This window comes from Peromyscus leucopus, chromosome 4 (genome assembly GCF_004664715.2).
Source record: "Peromyscus leucopus breed LL Stock chromosome 4, UCI_PerLeu_2.1, whole genome shotgun sequence".
NCBI lineage: Eukaryota > Metazoa > Chordata > Mammalia > Rodentia > Cricetidae > Peromyscus > Peromyscus leucopus.
The window spans coordinates 95,041,116-95,057,246 of record NC_051066.1 but is presented as its reverse complement, the minus strand read 5'-3'; the positions used below and the strand labels follow the sequence as shown (position 1 = coordinate 95,057,246).

At 44.1% G+C, this 16,131-nt stretch overlaps 1 protein-coding gene and 1 long non-coding RNA gene across 4 annotated transcripts in view; one reads left to right on the top strand and one right to left on the bottom strand.

Annotated features, from left to right (window-relative positions):
* Positions 1 to 752: 752 nt before the first annotated feature.
* On the bottom strand, positions 753 to 8,553 carry LOC114681130. 3 transcript variants are annotated; one of them, XR_005091384.1, is made up of 3 exons: positions 7,970 to 8,553; positions 2,859 to 2,952; positions 753 to 1,642 (listed from the first exon to the last, which is right to left on the bottom strand). It is a non-coding gene; the product is annotated as an uncharacterized LOC114681130 (long non-coding RNA). The 3 variants fall into 3 exon arrangements; XR_005091385.1 differs by lacking the exon at positions 7,970 to 8,553 and adding an exon at positions 6,931 to 7,463; XR_003732866.2 differs by lacking the exon at positions 7,970 to 8,553 and adding an exon at positions 3,453 to 4,834.
* Positions 8,554 to 12,383: 3,830 nt separating this feature from the next.
* Positions 12,384 to 16,131, top strand: part of Ino80 (INO80 complex ATPase subunit) — a 113,376-nt gene continuing 109,628 nt past the window's right edge. The window contains exon 1 of the mRNA XM_028854439.2: positions 12,384 to 12,687. The gene's annotated coding sequence lies outside the window, so the exon portion shown is untranslated. The remainder of the gene's footprint in view (positions 12,688 to 16,131) is intronic.

The following is a 16,131-nucleotide window of genomic DNA, read 5'->3' as shown; positions in this document are numbered from 1 at the left end:
TAAAGGTGTGTGCCACCACTGCCTGGCTCTGTGTCTAATCTAGTGGCTGACTCTGTCCTCTGATCTTTAGGCAAGTTTTTTAGGGTACACAATATATCACCACAGTGGTGTACGTGAGTTGGAGGAATAAAACTCTTTCACATGAATTTGATATACTCAATAGTTCCTGCAGAAAATTCAAGGTTCTGTGAAATCATTGCTTGAGTTTCTTTAGCCATTTTTCACTGAACGTACTGAAGCACATTTGATTATAACAAAAGTCACAAATAAAGTCAGTAAAATTCATGTCTCAATTTAAGTAGTCAAGAACAGTTAGACTCAATGCCCTGGGCATTCTAGAAAAACAACCAGTGATTGGCTACTAGTACTTAGAAGGAATTTTAGTTTTTTGAAACAGTTTCATCTAGCTCAGGCTAGCCTTAAACTTTATTTGTAGGTGGGGATGTCCTTGAACTCCTGCTCTTCATTTCTCTACCTTCCAAGTTCTTGAGTTACTGGTGTGTGTCATCACATCCAGTCCCTTTGGGGATGTTTGGTAAAGTCAGGCAACATGTTTTCAAATCTTCCCCAGGACAGTTTGAACTTCAGCACAAGATTAATGTAAATACAACAGGAAATAACTGCGATAGCACAACCCTATATTTTTTAAAAAAGGTTTTTTTTTGTGTGTGTGTGGATTTGTATACACTAGTAAAGTGCTGTGGAGGTCAGAAAAAGGTGCTGGATCCTCTAGAGCTGGAATTACAGGTTGTAAGCCACCTGATATGGACTCAAGGTCCTCTGGAAAAGTAGAAAGTGCTCTTAACCACTGAGCCATTTCTCCAATCCACAAACCCTCTCCTGCTTGGCCAAGAGATGACGTAGACCTCAGGAATCTGGTCACTGAGCACTACTTTAGCTAAATCTGCATAAGACCATGCATTTGCTGGTAAGATGCTTAGTCATCCCAGGGCCCTATGGCCAACGTAATCCATGCACTGCCTGATCATGTAATTTGCGTGTAGCGTGATCACATAATCTATGAGCATGCATGGCATAGCTACATAAGCCTTTATGTGCATGTGCAGGGGAATCTATAATTCCCTCTCATCCCTCTGCCCCTTTTTCTTCCTGCACGGTCATTTCCATAGGCCTAAGCACCTCCTTCTGTTAAGAAACTTTTCTGGCACAGTAAACAGCACCACTTAATGAATAACATTGTGCCGCTTAATAAATAACACCTGCCATTTGGGGGGGGGGGCAGAGTTTACCCAGACAGTTTTCATTAACTGTAATTTGAAAGATGACAGATTTGAAATACTTTGTGTTTTTACTTCTCCTCAAGTCAAGGTTCTACTGAAGAGTATACAAAAATCTACCTTCCTGGTATATAAATTCTTAGATTTTGGTTTTGTTTTTTGGTTGCTAGGAGGTTCAAATACAGAGCATTATACTTGTTAGATAAGCCCTCTACCACTGTATTACATCCTCAGCCTTAGTTCTTGAGAACTTAGTGTTGGTCTAGTGCTTAGAGTCTTAGGGCGGATAGCTTCACAGAAGCTGGTTGGAGAGCCTAATAGGCGATTTCTCCATCTTCTGCAGCTTTTCAGTAACACAGACACTCATGGGGGTTCTTCAAAGCTTCTTCAGCTTATCAGATATCCTGCCAGAACACAGAGGTAAGCCAAGAGGTCAGTGTGGTCATGAATCAACAGGTTTGGGAAGATACCATCAGTTAGATGTCTGCTTTAGGCAAGGTATGAGATCACCCTTAGAGTTATCTATGTATACACAGGTTCAAGCAACAATGTAAATGTACACAGAAACCATTAAGGCTAGTTTTCAAGAAAATGACAAACGTAGCTAAATACAATTATGTTAATACCCCACCCCACCCCTGGTCAAGGGGGCAAGTCAGTTGTCTTTTGCTTTTTTAATTTTTTTCATTTATTTTTATTTACATGTATATAAGTACATGCCTTGTGTTGGTGTCCTTGAAGGCCAACTGGCAGTGGTGGCTGAGGAAGCTGCCTGACTTCCATTTTGAAAGCACGAGCCATTATGCTGTATTGTTAAAAAAACAACTTTCTATTTACTGTTAAGAGCTGAGTTGGGGGGCTTGAGAAATGGCTCAGCGGTTAAGAGCACTGGCTGCTCTTCCAGAGGTCCTGAGTTCAATTCCCAGCAACCACATGGTGGCTCACAACCATCTGTAATGAGATCTGGTGCCCTCTTCTGGCATTCAGGCACACATGCAGGCAGAATACTGTATACATAATAAATAAGTCTTTTAAAAAAAATTGTATGGAATAGGGGTTTCTTATGAAATGATACAAGGATAATGAGGACAAAAACAGAACATGCCCCGACTATTGTTTTAAAAGCTGTGGCTGATGTTCCCGTTGATGTCTTTTTTCTCTGCTGTCCATGTTTGGATTGTGCTGATGTCCCTTATTATTATAATTCCACTTCTTATCACATGTTCCCCTTTGGTAAACAATTGCCCTTAGGAAGGACTTTTTCTGTGGAATTAATACTTACTCTACACTCCCAGAAGGATATAAGGGTTTATGTGAGATAGGATATGTTACACTCATTTTACTCAGTAAATCTTTACAATCTGTTAGTGGAATGGCAGGGACTCTTCCTGAAAATTGTCAGGATTCCTTACATCTGTTAGATTCCACTACAGTTGCTGCTACCACAGCCCTTTTGTTACTGTCCAGGACTTGTTGTTGGTCACAGAGAGGTTTCTAAAATAGCCTGTCTAATTTCAAAAACTACTGATATTACAGCAAAAATATTAGCAGAAATTAATCAAGAAATGGGAGAACTGAGAACAACTGTTTTACAAAACAGAGCTACTACAGATAGATTACCTGTTACTTACAATCCTGGTTGTCAGCAATTTACTGGAATGTGTTGTTTCAAAATCTCTGATTTTCTCATACTATTGACAACCAAATTGATGATCTACATAAAGAAATAAACAAAATTTCTCAGATAAATTTTGACTGGCCAATATGGCTAAGATGATTCTTTTCCTTCATTGGTCTTCTAATATTATTTCTATTAGTTATCATAATTGGACCCTGTGCCCTTCAATGTATCACTAACTTGATCACCCGTCAGATAAACAATTTTAGAATCGCTGCTGCTTGACAATATTATTAAGACATCCTCTATCAAAGACATGACAGGGAAACATAAGTCAAGGGGGGAATGAGGAACCTGCCTGACTCCATTTTGAAAGCAGGAGCCATTATGCTGTATTAATAAAAATAAGTTTCTATTTATTGTGAGATCCGTGTTGTAGTTTGTCTTTCTTTGGGACACCAGCCCCCAATAATGACACGGAGACTTATTATTAATTATGAAAGCTTGGCCTTTAGCTTAGGCTTGTTCCAAACTAGCTCTAATAACTTAAATTAACCTGTTTCCATTAATCAATGTTCTGCTACGTGGATCTTTACCTCTCCTCCAGTCTGCATGTCTGACTCGCTCCATGTCTCGCTGGCTTCTCTATGGCTAAGTCCAGTCAGCTAGTGGCTGGCTCTGTCCTGATTCAAGGTTAACTTTATTAATAGTCTTGGAGTGTCACAGTGCGATCAGATATTCCACAACACTGAGTTGCTGTTTTTAAGTCTGTTTCCTGGAAACTGACCTCCCTTAACTATGGTAGTTTGAATGTAACTGGCCCCCATCATCTCATAGGGAGTGGCACTATTAGGAGGTGTGGCTTTGTTGGAGTGGGTGTGGCTTTGTAGAGGAAGTGTGTCACTGCAGGGGTGGGCTTTGAGGTTTCCTGTGTTCAGGATACCGCCCAACGTGTCAGTTGACTTCCTGTTGCCTGCAAGATGTAGGACTCTCAGCTCTAGTCTCACCTCTGCCTGCACACTGCCATGCTCCCCATCGTGATGATAACGGACTAAACCTCTGAAACTGTAAGTAAGCCACCTCAATTAAATGTTTTCTTTATCAGAGTTGCTGTGGTCATGGTGTCTCTTCACAGCAATAGAAAACCCTAAGACACCAAACCATGACCTTGATTTGTTTATAAGAATACCCTTACCCTCCCTAATCACTCTCCCAAATCACATGGTGACCACATGATGTTTTTTGAGATTTTTCCTACATTTTCTTATTACCTCATTGTCTCTCTTCTGTAAACCTGCTTTGCAACTACTTGTGATTTTACTCCTTAAAGGAGCCCAAGGAATGGATTTGCTGCTGCTCTCTTGAAGCTGACTTAGGAGGCAGTCACTGGCCAGCTCTCGGGTGCACCCCAGTAAAACTCATGCCTGCTTCAAATCTTGCGTAAACTGTGGTAGTGGACTTATTCTCCATGAGTGGGATTAACAGGCCTGCCTGACGGGTGCTAGTAACCTAACTCCAGTCTTCTGTAAGAGCAGCAAGCTCTCCTTACCTCTGAACTGTCTCACTAGTTCCATATGTTTTTTTCTTTTTTTTTGAGACAAAAGTCTCTTTATGTTGTTCTAGCCATGTTAGAGCTCAATATGTAGATAAGGCTGGCTTCAAACTGACAGAGATCCTCCTGCCTCTGCCTGAGTGCTGGATTAAAGATATTTGCCACCATGCCTGCTTGGCTGTTAACATTTTTTTTTTTTTTTTTGAGACAGGTTCTCATATGAAATACAGGACAGCACTGAATTCAAGATTGTCCTGTTTCAGTCTTCTAAGTAGTAGGATTACCTTTTTCTTTTCTTCTTTAGGGGGTTGGGGTTTAGGGTATTATGTAGCTTAGGCTAGTCCTGACCTGGCTATGTCACTGCAGATGACTCTGAATTTCTGATCCTCCTGCCTCCACCTCTCCAGTAATAGAACTGCAAGTATGTACTACCATGCCTAGTTCCCCCTCCCCCCTTCTTTTTTTCAAGACAGGGTTTTTCTGTTTAGCTTTAGAGCCTGTCCTGGAACTTGCTTTGTAGACCAGGCTGGCCTCAAATTCAGAGACCCTCCTGCCTCTCCCTCCCGAGTGCTGGGATTAAAACATGTGGCATGTACCACCACCACACATGCGCCACCACCACCACCTGGCTCATGCCTAGTTTTAAGTGGTATTAAGATTTCAAACTCAGGGACTTGTGCATGCTGGGAAGGTACCATACCAACTGAGCTATAACCTCAGCTATATTGCCCTTTTTAAGAGAATTTTTAAATCTGTATTTGGATCATGCATCTTTTAGTCTTTGGTTACTTTAGAGACTAGCAGGGTGTATTTGTTCTAGAATTAATATTAATATGCCTTCCCAGTCATAAATCACTCTGAACACTTAGAGGTTAATAAGGGTGGGGGGAAACGCTCTTTAGAGTGTGCCTTCAAGATTTTACTAACTTTATACACCTTAGGCTTATATACTCCATAAATACTCTCATCCTTAAATCTCTTTCATGTCTCAACCCCAGGTTACACTTTGAACAATTTTTTGTTTGTTTTTTTGAGACTGGGTTTCTCTGTGTAACAGCCTAGTTGTCCTGGAACTCTTCGGAGATCAGGCTGGTGTTGAATTCACAGAGATCTGCCTGCCTCTGCCTCACGAGTGCTAGGATTAAAGGTGTGTACCACCATGCCTGACTTCACTTTGAACAATTTAAAAGAGACAGGAAACTGCAAGTCTGGCCACATGGAGAGATGAGAGATTTACATAGCAAAAATATTGGAGATTCTCTCTCTCTCTCTCTTGGTTTTTCTGCTACACCTGATAAACTTATTTCTTAAATACACCAAAATTGTCATTTTTTTAATAGTTGTTACTCAGGTTCATTTTTCTCACGTGGCAGAATTATGCCTTTCCTGATAAGGGCACAGGGGACGTAATGACAGATGAGGACTTAACAAGGCTGTGAATCTGTGCTGCCTCCTTTGAGTGTCCTGTAGAAGTTCTGTTCTTTGCTATGGGGATGAGCCTACTGGCCAATTGTAAGTAAGGGCAGACTCTTTCTGTTATGGGAATGGAGTCCAATTGGATGTCAGTCTTGCTGAACAGACATTAGCATCTATTAGTACCCTAAATTTCACCAATCTCTAAAAGGCCTGGTTAGTGTGCTACTTATCTATGGGGTATTTTGGACACAGCTCCCTTAATTAAATTTTACTTTGTGTGACTTAATATCCCCTAAGGAAAGAAAAATAATTTATAGCACCAATTCTGTCACTTGGATGGTGGCAAGGCACATGTTACTTATATCCCAAAATGGAATCATGCCACATGGGTCCTTTAAGATTACCTATGCATAGATTTTTACTATCACCTCTTAGTGCTACTGGTTTTAAGTTAACCTTTTTCACAGAATTTACAAATTTTAACATATCCAACAAAATAAACTTATAAATCTTCAGGTAGAGAATGTTCACATAAGCCACGTCTAATTTTTTGGCTCTTCTGATTCACTTTCTTCTACCTGTCACAGTGTCAGGTGACTGACAAAGGACACAAAGGAAACTTTTACATAAGCATGCCTGGGTCTAGAGAAGGGAGAGCCATAACCCAACTCTAGAGCTTTCCAATAAAATAGAACAGCAGAAAACAATTTTAATGTTATTCACACCAAAAAGGTATCTTAACTCTTGCTAACCCAAATCCAGTGACCAGAGAGCTCAGAGATAACTTCTGAGGCCTGGCCATAAAAGCAGCCTTGGTAGTGGTGTTGACTAGTGGCTGGCACACAGAGGCAGCAAAAATATTGCAACCAAACTTACAGACACACTAGAAAACACAGACAAAACTTTCCAACAGAACAGACACAACTTTCCAACAGAACAGACACAGCTTTCATGAGAAAGACAGACAAAACTTTGCAACCAGAACCAGGTGGGTGGTGATGTCTCCCTATACACCTTAGACAGGAGAATATTGGGGTCCCATGGAACCCCTCCACACTCCAGATAGGGATCCCACAAAACAGAACCAGACTATGACTATGACTCACCAGGAGGCCTCTGTAGATTGCTGCATTTCTCAGCATAGGAGCTCACTCTGACAGTCTGCAAACTAAAGGCAGTCTCGAAGCCTTGAAATGTCTCAAGGCACATGCCTCTTGATGTGGCCTTAGCCTTGGGGTTCTGGAGTAAAGGTTCAGCTTTATAATTTGGGTTGGGGGTCTGAATCTCATCGGGCCTCCAGAAAATGTTAATCCCACCGATCGAGAACTAAGACTACTACCACAATTTAAAGTCAAATTTGAAGCAAGCTTTAATTAAATACTGGTCAAGTTGATGGACTCTGAACAGGTCCACCTCTGGTTTCCCAGAAAAAAAAATGGCCCCAAGAGTCATGGTTTGCAGCAGCTTAAGTATTTCTCATCAGGTCCAATTAGGGGCAAGTGTACATCCTGATGTATTTCTTGCCTGTGAACCTCCCTCCCACATGTGATCAAGTATATCTGTAACAGTGTATCAAACACACTTGTTTAGGGGAGTGAAAATATGTGGCTTGTTATCTCCCATAAACAGTAACCTCCACCATTTCAGGAACTATCTGTTCTTGGGCAAGGGGCTTACAGATCAGAGGCATTTTTGTTTCATGGATCTTTTAGGCACAGTAATTAAAACTTAAAATTTGCCTCTCACACCAGGACTATCTATACACAGAGAAGTCTTGTCCTGAAAAAAAAAAAAAGAAAAAAAAATTCTTTAAGTCTAACATAATATGCCAACATAAGTCTTCCAAAATGGTGTTTAAAAGAATGTAAGGTCTAGGGGGAAAAATGGACAAGAACCTTTCACTATTTGAACTATGGTCCTGACACAACCATTCTTCATAATTTAGTGTTTGCACTAGAAAGATGGGGATGTTATATGAAGAAGGCTTGGTCTTATGATGACTTCTTTTAAACTTAAAAGACCACCAGGAGTGATTACATCCCTCTTAAGGGTATTTTGAGGTTACATACTTCCTTTAGGATTGATTACCCAGTCATGGCGGTTTGGTTATGTCCTGGCTTCCATCTGCTTTATGACCTCTCTTACCTGGTCCAAGTTGTCTCCTAGTCCTCGTAAAGACTCTTTTCTGTAGCAATAGCACCTGCAGGGTACAGGCACGTTCAGTTCACACTCCTACCACGACTCAGCCTGGTGAAAGTTACCTAAATTACTTTGTGAGCAAGTCAAGTAGAGGAATTGGGCATTCAGGCATATATAAAGTTATGCTTGAAGCTCCTATCACTACAGGAAGGCAAGGCTAAGGCCTCCCCCGACTCCCTCATAGTCATACAGTTTATTACTACTAACGTGTATGAGTGAATATGTATGCATGTCACAGCACATGTGGAAGTCAGAAGACACCTTTCAGAAGTCTGTTCTCTTCTTCCATCACACATCCTGGGGATTGACCTTAGGTTGTCAGGCTTGCATGCTAAGTGTTTTTCCCACTGAACCATCTCACTTCTTTAAATTAGGAGATGGGTGTTCATGACAGAATCAGTGGTTCCCATATTAACTTGTTCCTCACTGTCAGTTGTACCACAAGTTCCTGTGGGGGATATGGGAGGCCACTTAAAATATCTAAACTTTTTTTTTTCTTTCAAGACAGGGTTTTTCTGTTGTAGCCCTGGCTATCCTGGAACTCACTTTGTAGACTGGCCCTGAACTCAGAGATCAGCTGCCTCTGCCTTCCTGAGTGCTGGGGTTAAAGGTGTGTGCTACCATGCCTAGGAAATTTTTTTCCCCTAAAACTCAGGATCTCATTATATAGCCCTAACTGATCTTGAACTCAGAGAGCCTTCTGCCTTCTGAGTGCTAGAATTAAATGCATGCACAGTCACACCTAATTAAGTTACTTTCATGTCTATGTATGCACGTGTAAGAGGGCATTAAATACCCTGGAGTAATGGGTAGTTTCAAAAAGTTGTCTGATACTGATGCTAGGAGCTCAATTCCAGTCCTCTTACAAAAGCAACAAGTACTCTTTTGTTTTTTTCCAGACAGGACTTCTCTGTGTAGTTTTGCATCCTGTCCTGGAACTCACTCTGTAGACCAGGCTGGCCTCAAACTCACAGAGATCCGCCTGCCTCTGCCTCCCGAGGGCTGGGATTAAAGGCGTGCGCCACCACCTGGCTGCAACAAGTACTCTTGTCCACTGAGTCATCTTTGCAGCCCAAGGGAGGGCCTATGAGGTCTAAGAGAACTGTGGAGTTTCTTCATTTTTACCAGAATTTCCTCATTCTAATTGGATGGTGGGAACAGCAGAGTTTTAACCTTGTTCTTCTAATTCTTTTAGATTCTTCAGCTTGATTTTGTTTTTGTGTTTATATAGCAAGTGTTGTATGCACATGGATGTGCTGGCCTGTTTGAATTACATGGAGTGCAGAACAAACAACACATATCTTTCTCTATTACCTTCCATTTTATCAGTTTGACCCAGGGCCTCTTATTGAACGAATGGGAAGCTTTTGGCTAGACTGGTTGACCAGTGAGCTCCTGGGATGTGCTTGTCTGTCCTCCAGCACTAGGATCACAAACATGTACAGCCACATAGGGCTTTACTTTTCCATGTGGGTGCTGGGGATCTGAACTTATGGCCTCAGGTTTGCAGAGCAATTGCTCTTACCCACTGAGCATCTCTTTCACCTTTGGCAATCTTTAACTCAGCATCCTTCTCCCTTCAGTATTGTACTTTTTTCTTCTTAGAGGGCTGATCACTGCTTCCATCCTCTAGGTTCTAATAATCCTTTCTGTTCCCACCCTAAAATAGGAATGCTCCTGCAAACCAGGCCTTTCACTTCATTTTCCATTGCTCTTTCAAATGCTGTGCTTGATCTCTGTCGTAGTAAACGCTGAAAGCCATCTCTACCAGGCATTACAAAAACATAAAAAAAAAAAACCCTAAAATTTTGTGTGTATGACTTTTTGCATGCATATATGTGTATTATACATGTCTAGTCCCCTGGAGGCCAGAAAATCCTCTGGCACTGGAGTTACAGATGGTTGTGAGCCACCCTGTGGATGTTGTGAACCAAACCCAGGTCCTCTTCAAGAGCAGCAAGCACTTTTACTGATGAGCCATCTCTCTAGCCCAAAATACATCCTTAAAATACCATCCACCTTTTGTAGTTTTCAGTTTACCATCAGGAACGCTTTGGCTGATAAAACTGATGTTTATCTTTTTTGGGTGGGGAGAGAGTCTCAGGTTTGGCATTTAGACAGCACCAGTGGGTCTGACAGATAATACTGTTTTTTTTGTTTGTTTGTTTTTTGTTTTTGTTTGAAGGGTCATCCAGAGGTCTTTGATTAACCTCCAATGCTTTGTCAAGACTCTGTAACTCAGCAACTCCTCACCCCTTTTTTAAGTCTTGTGAATAGGTATCTTCTGTACTTTTCAAGGACAGTCCACAGTCAGTTATGTCTCATACAGTATGTACTGTAGGGACAGATTCATTTGTCCAGCAGGATTCAGTGGACACACTAGATGGAGCCCTCGGGCTTCACGGTTAGCATAGCGTTCAGGAGTGCCTGAGTGTTAGCCCAAATGAGGTGAAATGTGGAATGGATTATCTTGACATGGATATTACTGTTACAATTAAATTGATCAGAAGTAGAAGGTAATAATAGTAAAGAGAGAGAGAGAGAGAGAAAGAGAGAGAGAGAGAGAACACACCAAATTAAATCTCGGCTTTTCCCTGCCTGGGCATTGGTGGCACCTTGACCAACTGCACCATGACAGGTGGTCCAGGAGACCATTCCTTCCAAATAGTTTTTCCTGACCTGGTCTCCCCGAAGTTGAGTTCGGGGGTGGGGGTGGGAGGCAGCCACTAGTGGACTTTGAACATTTGCTGTTATTTCCCATTTGGTACCAAGCATGGCAAAGTTAGGGTTTTTTTTTCCCTCTAGAAACATGACTTTTGCATCTGTACTGAACAGGCTATTTCTTGCAGAAGAAAGTTTCTTGGAGGTCTTTCCACCTGTCTTCTCTCTTTAAAGGTGATATATGGGCCTCTCTTTGTACTCGCTTTGATTTTTGCAGAATCATTCTTGTAATTTTTTGAAAATTACATTTCTCTGTGTGTATGTATATCACAAATACGTACTACAGCATGTATGTGAAGGACAGAGGACAATAAGGAGTCAACTCTCTCCTGGTATCATGTGGATCCAGGAATTGAATTCAGGTCATCAAAATTGGTGGCAAGTGCCTTTATCCACTGAACTGTCTTGCTGGACCCTCTTACAAAATAATTGTTACTGTTAAACTGTATTTAATTTAAAGTCTCGTTTCCACATTTTTCTCCTGAACTTAAGACAAACCGAGGCCAAGAAACACCCCAGCAGTTGCGAGGCAGAGGCCAGCCTGGTCTACAAAGTGCGTTCCAGGACAGCCAGGGCTACAGAGAGAAACCCTGTCTCAGAAGAAGAAAAAAAAAAAAAAAAGGATAAACAGTTGAGGTCCAAAGGATGCGACCTGAATCAAATTGGAGTCGCTCAATGCGCAGTACAGACAATATTAATCCAACAACTGATTCTTGCAGAAAACGAAAGAGTAGAGTTCAACAATTCTTTATAGGTCTCCAAACTGCGTGTCCATCAAATAGAGTTGGGAAGAGAACTAGGCATGGTGGCGCACACTGTAATAATCTCAGGACTCAGGAGGCCGAGGCAGGAGACTCTCTCCGAGCTTGACACTAGCCTGGGCTACAGAGCCAGACTCCGTCTCAAAAACAAACCCGGACAAAATAACAACGGAACAAAAACATCACCCCACACCGCCGCCCCCTGAAAAAAGATGCTGCGGCCTCACGCGTGGTGGCGACTCACCCCGCTAGGGAAATGGAGAGTGCAGGGAAGGTTCAAGCGCCTCTGCGCCAACAGCACAGCCTTGGAGCCGCGGGTGGGAGACGCCGCCAAGTGGACGCCCCGGGGCCGTCCCCAAGGCGAACAAGGTCCGGGCGTCTACAAGACACGCCCAAGCCGGTTTCAAGGCCCGCCCACTACCTGGCGAAAACTTCCCGAGGGGACGTCGGGCGCCCCTCCCGGCGGCCGCCCGCAAGTACAAAACTATCCCTCGGCTCTCGGGCGGGTTCCATTGACGTTACTTCCGGGAAGAGTAACCTTTCTTCGGCGGTTGCAGGGCCGCTGAGCTCTCGCGACATTTGCTCCCGCGAGATGTGCTTGCTCACTCCAGCGATGACATCCTCCTCCTCCCCGTCGCCTTTCGGCAATCTTCGCCAGTCCCAGCCCCGACCAATCTGCACTCAGATAGTATAGATGAGGGTCTCCCCCAGAACTTCGGTCCGCGAGGGGCGTCAGGCGGCAGCGGCGGGGTACAAGCCGCACGAGGCCGCCCGTAGCGCCACTGTGGGTGGACACCGGCTGGCGACTAGCAGTGAGCGTGGGCGGGGCGGGGGTAAGCCAGCCGAGTGGCTGCTCGATTGTTCTGGCCTGGCTATGGCGCCTCTCCTCCCCCCCGCCATGGCTCCCCGTGTCCCTGCTCCGCTCCTCTCAGTGAGTGAAAGTGGCCGCCGCCGCCGCCGGCCCAGCGCCCGCAGCCGCCTCAGCGCCGCCGCCATCTTGGGGTCCCAGGAGCCGCCGAGGGAGCGAGCTAGGAGCGTTCCCGTCCAACGCAGTCACCGTCGCTCGGCCTCGGAGAGCGAACCGCGGCTCCACAGTCGGCGGGGCGACCCCCCCCTCCGGACCCCGCCCGCACCCCGCCCCCCCTCCGCCGCCGCCGCGGCGGCGGGGCCCCTCGGCCCGAGGTGAGGTGGAGCGGACGTGGGCGGGTGAGCAGAGGGGGTGTAGTGTAGGCCCCTGTGCGCCCCTCTCTGCGGGCGACGACTGGGCCGCGTCTTAAAGGGGCCGTAGCCCCCGGCCCTTGGATTTGTCGGGGTTAGTAGAGAGGATGGGTGTGGACACTCCCCGTAGGGTTGGGACCTCGGAGACCTGGGCCGCGGCTTTTCCCTCGTACCTCTGGAGCCCTGGGGTCATGGGTGACCTCAGCTACCCGAGGAAGCCCGTGGAGCACCCACACGTGGGGAGTGTTAGACCAGGTGCACGTGGGACCCGGTGGGGCGGTGTCGGGCTAACACGTGTGTGGGTTTGGAGACGGGGAGGGGCAGGGCGGAGGCTTGTTGGGCTAGACTGGGAACCGGGTGAGGGTTCTACCTGTCAGTGGAAACGAATGAGACCTGTGGGCTGGAGAGGATCAGCGTATGGGGAGCGAGCCGCGATACGGGGCAGTGGTGCAAGTTGCTGGTTGGTGTTAGGGAGGGACAGACTGACACGTGCACAGACTTAGAAATGTGTCTGTGACATCCCTTCGGGGTGTTTGAGGCTTTTGCCGCGCGGCTAAGCAAGTGTCATCTTCTTCTGACAATTCCTTCTTGAGCTTGCTGATGAAAAGTACTACTTCCGTAATCACGGAGGATGGAAGCCCCCTAGAGTTTAGAAGTTGGATAGAGCCGAAGAAGGCATCTAACTATTTTAGTTAAGAACCAACTGCTGAGGATTCCTTGATTTACGGTTTTTTGTTTTTTTAACTTGTTAGGAACAGGGGAAGGAATTTGAAGGTTGAACTCTTTAAGACATCGCTGGTCATGAGCTTAGTTAGTGACTCCTTAATTTACGTTCCTAATTTTCATTGTGGCTTACTGACACTGGTTCCCACGACTTCCCTTCCTTCCGGTCTGGTCTTTCTTGTTTTTTTATATTTGTTTTTGTTTCGGGCCAGGATGGCCCGGAACTTGAGATCGGCCTGCCTCAGTCTCCACAGTGCTGAGATTGTACACTTCCATGCCTTCCCTCCACCCCCACCCCCCACTAACCTTTTTCAGATATGATGGCAGTTCAGGTGAATTAGACACAGTTCAGAAATTTCCAGTATATGCGAGTTGTGTAACTGTCACCACTATTTAACCAGTCACTTCAAAAAAAAAAGTCTAGGAGTCTCTTAAGTACCATACACTCCTTTGTTTCCACTTTCCACAGCACAACAATCAATCTATTTTCTGTCGTCTTTGACTTTTTTTTTTTTTTTGGAGATGGAGTCCCACTATGTGGCTCTGGTAGTCCTGAAACTCACTGTGTAGACCAATCTGGCCTCCAACCCACAGATATCTGCCCACCTAAGTGTCCTGAGTGCTGGGAAATAGAGGCATGCAACACTGTGCCCAGCAGATTTGCCTAGTTTTGACGTTTCCATTTTATATAAAGGGATGCTAATATATGTACCCACTTTTCTAGCTGCTTTCATGTAATGTGTTTTTGAGGGTCATATATGCTATTGCATGTAAACTTTGCTGTTTTGTTTTGTTTTTGCTGTTACTCTTTTTAAAGAAAGATTTATGTATATGTGTGTGACCCTGAATGGAGGTCAGTTAGAAGAAAGCATCAGATCCTTTGGAACTGGAGTTACAGGTGGTTGTGAACCACCATGTGGGTGCTAGGAACCAAACCTTGGTCCTGTGCAATAGCAGTAAGCACTCTTACCTGCTTAGTCCTCTCAGCTCCGTGTTCTGGGTGTTTATTTGAATCAGGGTCTCACTATGTAGCCCAGGGTAGTCTTGAACTCACAATCCTCTTGCCTCTGCCTCTTGATAAAGACATGGGCTATCTGGTTTTGTTTTATGCTGGAAATTAACTAGCTCCATCTTTTATAAAACAACAATCTGGGATTGTTAAATTGGTTTTTCTTGGCGTTGGCTTCTGCATCTTTATCTTTAACCAACGTTGGACTAAAACCTTCAAAAATTTTCAAAAAGCAGAACTTGAATTTGCTTTGGACCCAGCACTCTGATGAATCCAGGATAATGAAGTAGTGTGTGGGCATACTGTGTCGGGGGCGGCCTCACCTCTTTCACAGTCCCTCACTCTCATCTGAGCATTGTTCACTTTGCTCTGTCTGTGCTGTGTAGTTAGGTGTGTGGTGGTTATGTCTGTCCCGAGCAAAACCATTCCCTAAACAACTGTACACATCGTACTTATATGTTACATTAATACATAACGAACGGTGACGTAAAGTATATGAAGATGTGGGTAGGTTATGTCAAACAGTACTTCATTTTGAGCATCTATGGGTTTTGGTGTGGGAGAGCCCTGGAACCAGCCCCCAGGATACTGAATGATGACAGCAGACATGAGTGATTTGGGAAGTGCATATGGGACCATGCCTTTGCCACGTAACCCGGGAGTGTAGTGGTTATACCACTGTATTCATGTAAGCCCACTGTTAGAATGCCTACATGACAGCAGAAATAGCTCAGGGTCACATTTCTCAGAATGTTTGTCATTACATGATGCATGTATGTGCCTAGTAAAATCTGCATGACTTTTAGATTTTGTTGTGTGGTTCTTCTGGGAGGTGGGAGGAAAACATGGTTTCATACTGTTGTAGCTCGAGATAGCCTAGAACTTACTGTGTGGACTGTGGCAGCCTCAAATGTTCAGCAGTCCCAGGAGTGAGCCACCATGCCTAGCTTCTGTCTAAAGTCTAAAGTCAATTTTGTTTTTAAGAATAAATGCCTTGTTTTAGTTTGCTGTGTTCTTTCCTCTATGTCAGTGGTTCTCAGCCTTCCTAATGCTGCCCCCCTTTAATCCAGTTTCTCATGTGGTGATACCAACCATAACATTATTTTCATTGCTACTTCAGAACTGTAATTTTATTACTGTTAGGAATCATAATGTAAATGTCTGTTTTCCAATGGTCTTAGTTGATCCTGAAGGGGTCTCAACCCACAGATTGAGAACTGCTGTTCTATATCTTGAGAAGAGTTCAAACCAAGTTTAAAAATATATACATATACATATATACATATATACACTTTTATTTAGTGTATTTGTGTGCACATGCCACATCACATGCGTGGAAGTCAAAGGACAATTTGCACAACTTTTGGGGTCATCCTCACTGCCATGTGAGTTCCAGAGGTCAAACTCAGGTCACCCAGTTTGGAGGCAAGTATCTTGCCAGTTCTCAAACCAGTTTTTGAACTCTTTTTGATAGGGAATGTAACTAGAAAAAATTCTCTGACTGTGCTAGGGTGTGCCTCAGTAGTAGAGTGCATGTTCAGGGCCTTGAATTTGATCCGTAGCACCACCCCCTGCTACAATAGTAGTAATAAAAATAATAATAAAAAATTAATAATAATATATAATCCAGAAAATACTGGTGGTGCATGCTTACAATCCCAGTAGGAGCCTGGAGC